We start from the raw sequence: 10,895 nt of genomic DNA, 5'->3' as shown, positions 1-10,895 counted from the left end.
CAGCTGATATTGATCCATGCTTGATCTGTTTCTCCCCATTTCAGGTCTTTATGCTAAGCTAAGCTAACTGTGAATAATCTACTCATTTAAAATATGTTCTTGTTGGGGTTTTTTTACACTTTTTTTTTTAATATAGATTTAAGAAACAATATATGATGTGTAAGTGAACTGTAAAGACGCTGGTAGGCAGATGTTGGTCTCTTTGGAAGGAGCCACGCTAGCGGTTTCACCCTGTCTTTGTGTTAATCTAAGCTAACGGTCTCCTGCCTGTGTCTTCACGTTCACAGTGTGAAGGAGAAACACGGGAGTGGTATCAATCTTCTCATCTAACTCTCGACAAGAAAAAGAAAAAAGTCTAAAAACTATTCCTTTCACTTATAAAAAACTACAGTGACAGAAGAACAGCTTATCTCTTGAACTTGACAGACAGAAGCCTGGTTCTCTATATTTAAACACACAAAGCATCATCGTGGATGAAATCTCCGTCTGGTTGGATTTGATTTTGGCTACAGTGCTCAAACTTGGAGAAAGCAGACCCAGACAGAACTAACGCATAAACAAGCACAAATGGAACGGGGACTTTCCGGTAGACGAGGTGATATCGTCCTATACTGTGAGAGTGGGGGAGGTTAAGTGCTGTATTTTCTCCCTTTGTGTGCACTTGACCTGAGCAAACCATGACGTTTATGTCACTGACATCACCAGCAGTTTTTAAAAGCTCATTTTATGTCTGCTGAATGAACGGCGCAGCATTAACAAAACTCTAGACTCCATAAAAGCTCTAATCAAATTTTCCATTTAAAAAAAAACAACTATGTTCCGGAAGGTACTCTGAATTCATTCACATGTTCTTGTTTGGCACAACAAATACTGGGAAAAACGGATCGACTCCTGAGAAGTGAATGCGTATTACTTTGTGTTCTTTGAAATGTTTTTGACTTGATGCATTGCAGAGAGTGTACACAGACAGTGTGGCATTTGATAATGAGTCTGAGGGACCATGTATTTTGCAAAATATAAAACAAAACCGTAAACTTCTCAGACTCGTCTATTTCACCAAATGGTTTTACATTTTCTCTCGTCTCTGTCTAATAACTGTCGTCGTGCCTGTGGATGACCATTACGACATTTCATTTGAAATTATTCTGAAGAGATTCTTCAGAAACCATAACGCACGTGCAGCCGGCTCGGCCATGTGAACAAAGCAAACACAGCTTGGATAACAACGCACACAGAGGGAGGGTGACTCCTCAATCCTCCACTATATCTCCAAAAAACAAAACAAAAAAAACAATACGCACAGTCTAATTATGAATTTGTGTTCTATACACATTATTTTTTTTCTATCCAATAAAACAGCTTGAAACCCCCTTAAAAATATCTCATCTCGCTGTAACATTCCAAGAAAAATTAATTCCCATCACAAGACAAACATTCATATATCAAGAGGCTCTGAAATGTGATTATCTTTTTTATCGGGTTTAACTGTTTTGTAATGATATCTGCGATCTAATAGTGGGAGAAGATCCGAGTATACTTGAGAGGAAGTAGCAACACCACAATGCACAACATGTTACCGAAGTTCAAGTAGAGGTATACCTTATGTATAAGTAAGGAACGAGTACTCCTATGAGCAATAATACATCAAAATCCTAAAGTACAGTAAAAGTACCTGCACGCACATTGAAAGTTGTTGATCCCTGTAATTGTTCTTTCTGTCCATACTGGCCCTGAGATGATCCCTTCTTACAGGGTGAGTGATGTTGGACAAAATCCACAGTCTGTGCAACTACTATTTTTAAAGTTCAGGTGAAGCTAATAAGAAGCGAAACGGAGGTTTTATACTAAAACACTGCTGCTTAGGAAGATAGACAAAGTTTATTTGGCGTACTGATCTTCCTCATATTAGTGTCAGATGAACTAGAATGTATTCAACACACACATTGGATCAAGGGATCACTTTGTGGAGAGAAGAAGCAATTGCAGCAGTATTGTTTTAAGATAAAGTACAGTTTGGATTCCATTTGAATGATGGATATCCATGTTTTAAGCACTATATACTGTTTATACTAAAATATCCAGAGAGACTTCTGCATGACATGTGACATTTCCTCAGTGTTCATGCTCGCTGCCTCGGTGCGTAGACATCTGCCAGTTTCTAATTCCAAATTCATGCTTTCACACGATGATGAACCAGACAACATGATGATATAACAGACTTAGAATTCTTGCTTACTTTATATGTATCACTCAAGGCTTTGGTTAAGTAATTAAGTGTCTGAGATAAACACTAGAACAGAAACGAAAGAATCTGAATCAATAAAAGGCAAAAGTCATAAACCATTTATAACGTATAGACTGTCAGAAGAGGAGATTGTGTCTCAATATCAAGCCTCAATATCAGAGTTGATGATATACATCAAACTGATGTTCCAGATGTTTTTCCATTTGCTTAGAATATGAATTACATTAAACATTTTATCCAAGATTAGAAACTGTAATTCAAATGTGAATCAGCTATCAAGAGCAAGTGTACGTTTTCTGATATTTGTTAGAGAACGTTAGCATATAGCCAAGTATATATATATACTGTATCTTCCCTGAGGGAGCTCTGTAGACACAGTTAGACCAGTCATCCATCTATCCATACCATTTCCTCCCATTCTCCATCAGTGACTTTCATTTCCTCTATGATGGCCGGAGGATGTGAGGGATGGAGGAGGATGTGGGAAGGAGGGAATGGCCCAGGTCCGATTGGATATCTATCTAATGGCTGCTTTAGCAGACTGCCGGACCGCCTCTGGACCCAGACGTAGCACACAGAGAGTGAAAAAGAGATGGCCTGTGTTCCGAGTCCTCTCCAAGTAATGCATTTATACTCCGAACGATCCAAAGTGCGGCGCTCTGCGTAATAAGAATAAACAAATAGCCGTACCGTATTGGCTTTATTGTCTTACATCAATGTTGATTTATTCACAGCTGTGGTGGGCTATTGTATGCAGATTGCCCGATGCCCCCGCGGTGAACTCCTCATCTAATCCTTCCAGAGAGTAGCTGCACTGTTGGGGGAGAAGTGGGCCCTCGTGAGATGTGAGAGAGGGTTCAAACAGTCAAGAGAACCACAAAACCACGCAGGGGAAACCGTCCTGAAAGTTTACACTGGCCTCTCCGCCCATCACATCAACAAAAAGCTATTTGGTTCACACAGGGCTTTCTAAAGGAACCACCGTTTGGATGGCAGTGGCAGGTAGGAGGAGTGCCATGATGTGATGAGAGCCATTTCAAAAGAGGCATAAAGGCGTCCAAAAGCGGAGATTGGAAGCGATAATGTTTCCTCCCGGGTCAGTGAGACCACACCCCGGAGAGAACAGCTGCAGCTGACCACATTATGGCTGGCGAGGGACAGAGATAAAGGAGTGAAGCTCTGGGCCCATAGTACTGCCTGAAATCAGATTTAGATTCCATTCTTACATCCAAATCATATTACGCTCCACAGCTATTCACAGAGTAGCTATCTATCACTCACATAGGCTGCACACACACTGTCAACATGAGCCGACCATCTGCCAGTACTTACCTACACAGAGCTTGGAGATTACGGCCCCGAAGAAGCTGCCGCATTAGGCATCGCTTTGACACGCCTCTCTGCTCTGCGAGGTGCTTTCATGTAGAAAACAGACACACGGAACTCTACGGAACTAGTACATTAACAAAGCAGTGTTTTCTTACTTCTGATGACATCTTTTCATCAGAAATAAGCAATTTACATCCGATTCATTGGATCCAACAGTGGACTGACGTGTTTGATTTGTGAGATCTTAGCGCGACAATAAAACACTTTGCTTCCATGAGTAAAATATTAATCTGAAGTAACAGTAGTGGGAGTTGGAAAAGTAGAATAGGCAGGCAGAGAAAAACCCTCGCCAGAAAATAAAAAAAGTTCTTATTGTTTTGCTGGGTGTGAAATGTCTCACATTCAAATCCCCTTTGTGCTCTCTTGCTCGGTTCCAAATCTTCCATTTTCTTCATTTCCACACAAGATAGGGTCTCAGGAGTTTACAGTCTCCCATACGGGGGACTTAACTAATTGAGTCTCTATCTTCCTTTGGCTTGCTTTATGTTACTTCTGAGCTCCTTTAACAGAATTGCGTGATGGTTTGTATAATCACTGCAGCCTCAAGGACTGGAAGTTCCCAGCAGTGTTTTGTCCAAAAGATATCTATTCCAGATCTAACATTCTGCACAAACGAGACAATCTGTAGATAACCGATCCTCTCTGCTTCTCTCCCCGGCTGCTGAAGATGTACAGATTCAACCCCCGTTGTGTTTATGACTGTAAAAGGTCAGCTGTTGATTGGTGCACTGCAGCACATAATCAAGGACAGGAGGAACTGAGATGCCTCTCACATGAGATGCAATTTCGCTCACTGACTAATGTGCTGTATTTCAACGGGTGAAGCTTACTCCACTAGATCTTTTTAAAAGATTTCCCTCATTTATTGCTGAATTTCCCCAGCTCCCAAGGAAACAGTAAGCATTAGTTCAAATGATAAGTGAACATTAAAAACATACACACGCAGCTATAATAAAGTTTTAAATTACAAATCAATTACTGTCTGGTGCTGCTCTGCTCCTGGGAGAAACGGACCATAAACTTCACGTTCGCATCCCTTTACAACCATAAAAACACACCAGCCGGGTAAGGGGTGAGTTTTGTTTGTGTAAGAATTATTTCTTTACATCTTATTCAGGAAATGAGTAAACTACCATAGAAGCTGTAGCTATAATACAGATTTACCAAAGAACAGGTGATGATGGAGTAACTCTGCGTCCACCAGTAAATATATATATATATATAATTATAAGAGAGAAAGAGAGAGAGAGAGAGAGAGAGAGAGAGAGAGAGAGAGAGAGAGAGAGAGAGAGAGAGAGAGAGATCCTCCATTTGGACATCTGCTGTTTAAAGGCATTCTGTTTTTCTTAGGTAATCCTTTCATGGTGTGAAAGTGTATTTCCTCACCGGATAGCTGGCAGCTTTCCGTCATTGGTGTGTGAGTGTGTGTGTGTGTGTGTGTGTGTGTGTGTGTGTGTGTGTGTGTGTGTGTGTGTGTGTGTGTGTTTAATCAGTTTTCATTAAGTCACGTTGTGTCGCCTTCTTTTTGAGGATAAAAATGCATGTCCTCATAACGTAAATCATTACATATTAGCCTTGGTTGAAGGTTTGGGGTAAGGTTAGGTTAGGTTTAGGTTACGATTAGGGTACGAGTTAGAATTAGACCTGTAGGGTTAGGGTTAGGAATGTATCCAGGAAATGAATGTAAGTCAATATAATTGATTGAAAATCAATTATACATGACATGAATAAAAAGCACTTACGACAACAAGACTTAAGTTGTAAAATGGTTTCATTATTGATGTCCCCAAAAAGTCATGAAAACACAACTGTGCTTGTGTGTGATGGTGTGTGTGTGTGTGTGTGTGTGTGTGTGTGTGTGTGTGTGTGTGTGTGTGTGTGTGTGTGTGAATAGGTGACGGGCGAAGTGTAAAGCGTTTTGATTAAAGGTTCTATATAAATGCGGTCCATTTACTATTCATTTTCTAAGTACATTTTACATTTTTATTTTACATTTCCTGAGAAAAGGGTGAATTTCAGAGAGAAGAGTTTTCACGTTACACAAAGCCATTTGATACATTGATAACATAAAATATAAAGGAGTGTAGCTTAAAGTCTTGTTATTCTCTTTTTTCCTGCATGACACATACTGTATAATGCTTTAAATGTTAACTATTTAATCAGACCTTCAGGGGATCTATGACCTTAACAAACGACTTGAAAGCTCTTTATTTCCTTTCTTATCTTATTCTTTCAGATAATGGAGTGTGTAAATCTCACCTTCAGGGGACACTTGTGTTTAAAACCCCTCATCAGGTCAGTTCTGCTTGCTACTTTAAGGCAATTAACCTGTACAGCTATACTTTTACAGCCACTTAACGTCTACTGTAGAAAGCTTAAACTTTATAAATGGCCATTATTGCCCAAGGTTTCATTCTTGAACTTACTCTGCTTGATTGGTGGGAAAAGCAATGTCACAGCCAGTGTTCTCGCTCTACTTCATGTGGCCGCGGGAGGTTGAACCAACAATGAGACCTTGCAGGGAGGCTGCGAGTTAAAGCCATGACGTCCATTTACTTCTACAATAATTACACTTTCTCATCTTATTCTTTTTTTTTTTTTAAGTGAAACAGCATTAGGCTTTCCCTTAAAGTGGCAATCTTGGAGATATTAATTTAAATAAATGTCTGTTAAGTCATTATCTATCGCTGTAGGAGGCAACACAATGGGGATTGAGTCTATGGCTCGCTCATGAACATATCGCAATATTTATATATGTGCAGTATTATAACAACTGCGGTTAAAAAAATATGCTGTGTTACAGTTTTTTACCATTGCATACGCACACAAGAAAATGTGAACTATGCACACAATTCTGAAAAAAACGCATATTAATATGGAATTTCGGATGCAGCCCAATTAACTCTGAGCACAATTCCATTGTTTTCACTCAAATAGAAATTCTAAATCAACCAGGACTTAAATCTTAAGGATTGCCACTTTAAAAGAAAGTGCTTTAACAAACCCCAAGCAGCCAAGTGGACCGGCTACCAGTAGACCGTGGCTGTAATTTATGGACACTTGGCATGCTCTGTGCGCCTGGCGATTTGTAGAATCCATAAAAAGAGATGTTGAGGTAATTATGTTTGTCATGATATATTGAAAGCGGGAATCGGAGAGAGCTAATCAGAATGGCTGACAGCTGTAGCATGCAGATGCTTTCAGACCTCTTGTCCGCGGCGATAAAATGAAAGCGGGTCATTTTAACAGGTAACAGCTGTTCATAGCTAATTTGTTCAATTATGCGCAGAGGATGCAGGCGGAGGTTGTTTCCTCGGGCCCCGAGGGACCCTCCCTCTCTTCTGTCCCTTCAGCTTTGAAAATGGGCCGAGTAATGGAAATCCATATCCAAAACATGAAGCATGGGCGAAGACACAGCAAGCAGCAGCAGGAACACTTGGGTCTGTGATGATGCAGGGTGTTTCTTGAGGCACATTAGTTTCACAGAGGACACCAGTCAATGCTAGGTGGCGCCAACATCGTTGTTTTTGAGTGATCATTGGAGTCTTGGTCTTTATAACAGCGGTTTTTGACTGTGACCAGAGCTCTGGGAAAGCTCCACCGTACGACATGTTCCAGAAACCGCTGGATAACCATGCCGGCCTCGACAAAGAAAAATGCATCATGGGATGCATGGTGATCACTCAGAATTGGAATGTTATTGTTAGCGATGAAAGGTTTTCTAGCCCCGGATTGATTTAATGCCATGAAGTTTCCTCTACAACATGGGCTTGGCCTGACCTTTTGGAGAAATAATGGGATTTGGAAACCCGCCTCCTGCACGGCTGCCAAGTCACTGCGCAATTGTCAGTCCAGCAATGACAAGCCAGTAAAAGCACTCTAACCAGTCGATCACCTGTGGAAATAACCAGCTGTTTCCAACCAAGCGTGTCCGAAAAATAAACAGGTATTTTTGTCAAGAGAAGAAGAATTACACAGCGCGTCAATGCAGTTATCAATGACTTATTGAAACATGTTGCAGATGATTTAGAGCTTTACAATATTATAGATACACAATCAACTAGATCTGATAATTGTGTTTTCTGTTCATTTCACCTTTATGTCTTTCTCTGTTTTCCAAGATCACTTTGAGATTGCAGGAAAACTTACAAATAAACTTTTTATCTACATTGAGTTCTCTCAGAGTCTGCTACACACACACACACACACACACACACACACACACACACACACACACACACACACACACACACACACACACACACACACACACATATATACTCACACACTAGATCTGGGGGAAAAGTAGGAAACTGTGCAAGTATTTAAAAGCTTAAATGTTTCTCATTATAATCCTAAACCGAACCTTTCGGATCTGACAGCTACAAAATGTCAAGACGGGTTTTTTTTCCCTGCTGATTTATTAACTTGGAAATCAAACAGCCATTTCTGATCCAGTGAGATAATGTATAATCTTGACATCTATCTTTTCATTTTCAACGCATCAACGTCCAAATTCAATTTGAGATATTTTCAGACTCTCTTCTTTACATCAGGCAGTATTTTTTGGATGCATATGCAGAAACATTTTACTGTTGTAAGCAAGTGCTGGTGTGTTTCTTTGTTGTCTTATTCTGCCCAATGTAATATCACATCAAGGGACAAAACTCATTTAGCAACTGCAAGGCTACAAATAAACTAGTATTCATTCATTCTGATTACAGTTTTATTGTAAACAAAAATCAAAATTGAATATTATTTTATATCCAAGTCTCAGTTTCAGATGATGTGCAAGTTAAGTCCCACAATGAGGACGGAGCAAGCATCCTGTCTAGAGTCCATTTGTTGATTCCTTATGTTGCCGTTCACAACTGAGAGAAAGATTGTTTCCAACTACAAACATGACGAACAGAGCAGAAAATGTGAACATTGAAATCTTTGCATTTCATGATAAAACACAGAAATGTGTTTACGTCGCATTTATCTGTCTTCAAATCCGATTAACTGCTGTATTTCAACTTACTACATTTGTTACAGCGCCAGTACTCCTTCTAATCTCTAAAAGCGCCAGCTCACTGTGCTGAGTTTCAAAATGTCAAAGGTGCATCTTGGAGGATATTTTGCAATTGGGGTCACTGTTGGATGCTGCTGTAACAAAAACAGTGAAACTTTACAGTATTAGAGCTTTGGAAGACTGCCATCTTGTCACCTGGTCAACATATTTTGTACAGAGTTTACTTTCTAATCTTACTAGCTTCTATGCCGGATTATTGTTTAAAAAAAATAAAATGTACAGGGCATAAAAACCTTCCTCTTCTACAGCTGGAGCACCGTCCACACCTTGGAGCCATCGAGGCTCAACCTGCGACGCCTCCCCGAGAGCAGAGTTCAGAAATACAGGGCGGCTGACAGATGTAACGGCAAAACCTCATACGCCCCCTGAAATCCTCCGACAGAGAAATGTCAGAAGGAAACAGCAAACACCGGCATTGAACCTGAAATGATTTTTTTTTTTTTAACTCATGCCGAGTCATGCGTGCTTTTTATCTGGACTGTTGGGGACATTTATCCCTCTGTTCTGATTACCGTGGTAAAGTCGACAACCAACAGTTTAACAGTGGCAAACCACATTTAATAGAGGATTTGGGGCTTGGGTGTATTATTTTGGATTACGTTGTGTTAAAACACTGCTGGGCAGAGAACAGCGAGGGAAGTGCCGAAAACATTATCGCCTCCAAACTCTGTTGATGATGATGATGATGTGGTGTGATGGCAAAAGCTTTGCTAATTCACAAAAATAATTTGCCTGTGTGTTTGTATTTATTTTCCAGAATTGTTAAATAAGCTCTGGGTTTTCACATGGTAGCAGTGTGGCTGTAAGGATGGCAATGTTGGTCTGATATTAGATTTGTCCGTCCACAACTTTGGTAATGACGTTCATGGTCCCCAGAGGATGTTTCACTGTGACTTTTGCTCCCAGCAGGCTCACATTAGAGGCTTTGAGTAAAGTGCCTCAAAAATGTAATGGATTGTCACGAAACTTGGTGCATACAATGTGACAATCCCCTGACTTTTCACGAGGCGCCAATATTAGGTCAACATTTTAATTTGTCGAATACTTTGGCTATGCCTGCAAATTGATTAGCTTCAGCGTTACTCTGTGTTTGGTGCTAATTAGCAAATGTTAACCTGCCGAAACACTGAACTAGGAAGGTAAACTGGTAAACATCACGCATGCTAAGCGTCGGCATGTTAGCATTATCACAGTGAGCATGATAGCATGCCAAAGTTAGCATTTAGCTAAACATCACACATGCTAAGCGTCGGCATGTTAGCATTATCACAGTGAGAGTGTTAGCATGCCGAAGTTAGCATTTAGCTCAAAGCACTGTGCCCGAGTGCAGCTTTAAAGAGCTGCTAGCACGGCTGTAGACTCTTAGTCGTGTTGCGTTTTGACGGTTCTTCTGGTTTGAAGTGAATGTGAGGGGAAGAGGAAAATGTCATGTCCAGTGCTTCTACACAGAAATCACTGTTTCACTGATTCCTTCGTATTTAAATTCCTTCGTTATTCAAGCCAAGTTTAAGTTCCATGACATTAATAATAATCAATGAGTTTCACTTTCAGCTGTCCTTCCAAAAAATGTTTGAGACTCATTTATAAATATTTAAACCCCACGCAAGACTATGCGAGTGTTATCGGGGCTCAATGAAGTCTCTTTCGCAACGTTTTGACTGGAGTAAACTGCACTTCTAGAATACATCAAAATGTGTGAGATGTATTCACTCATCTTCATAGCTGTCACTCAAAGACATTATCCTGTGAGCAGCCAGCAGCATCTCATTATGCAAAATCAAACAAGACAGTGGAATTGAGTTTGGTGTCCCAGAGTAACATAAGTAAATATAGCCTGACAACTCATATTGGAGAAGACTTAGATGTCTGCCTATGCCTGGATATCAAGACAACGGTTTGGGCAACTACAGGCATGAGATACCTTGTCTGCAGAGGGAGCAGAACAAACAACCTTCTAAGCCTCAAATCCACCAAATCTGGAGGAATACGAGGAAGTGCGTTGGTGTGATCCTTAACGGAGAGGTCCATCTGTGTGTGCGGGGGTTTTGTGTATAAGATCCTCTGAAAATATATCATAAAGCAAATGCAAATCGTATAGTAGCTGGTCTCCTCACAAGCAGTAGAATAAAGAACTGTTTTAATGGATAGGACTCTGGTGTTTTCCAAGTTCTAGCATATGGTGATAAA

The sequence above is a fragment of the Pholis gunnellus genome (assembly GCF_910591455.1).
Source record: "Pholis gunnellus genome assembly, chromosome: 2".
NCBI lineage: Eukaryota > Metazoa > Chordata > Actinopteri > Perciformes > Pholidae > Pholis > Pholis gunnellus.
Note: the sequence above shows the minus strand (reverse complement) of the source record.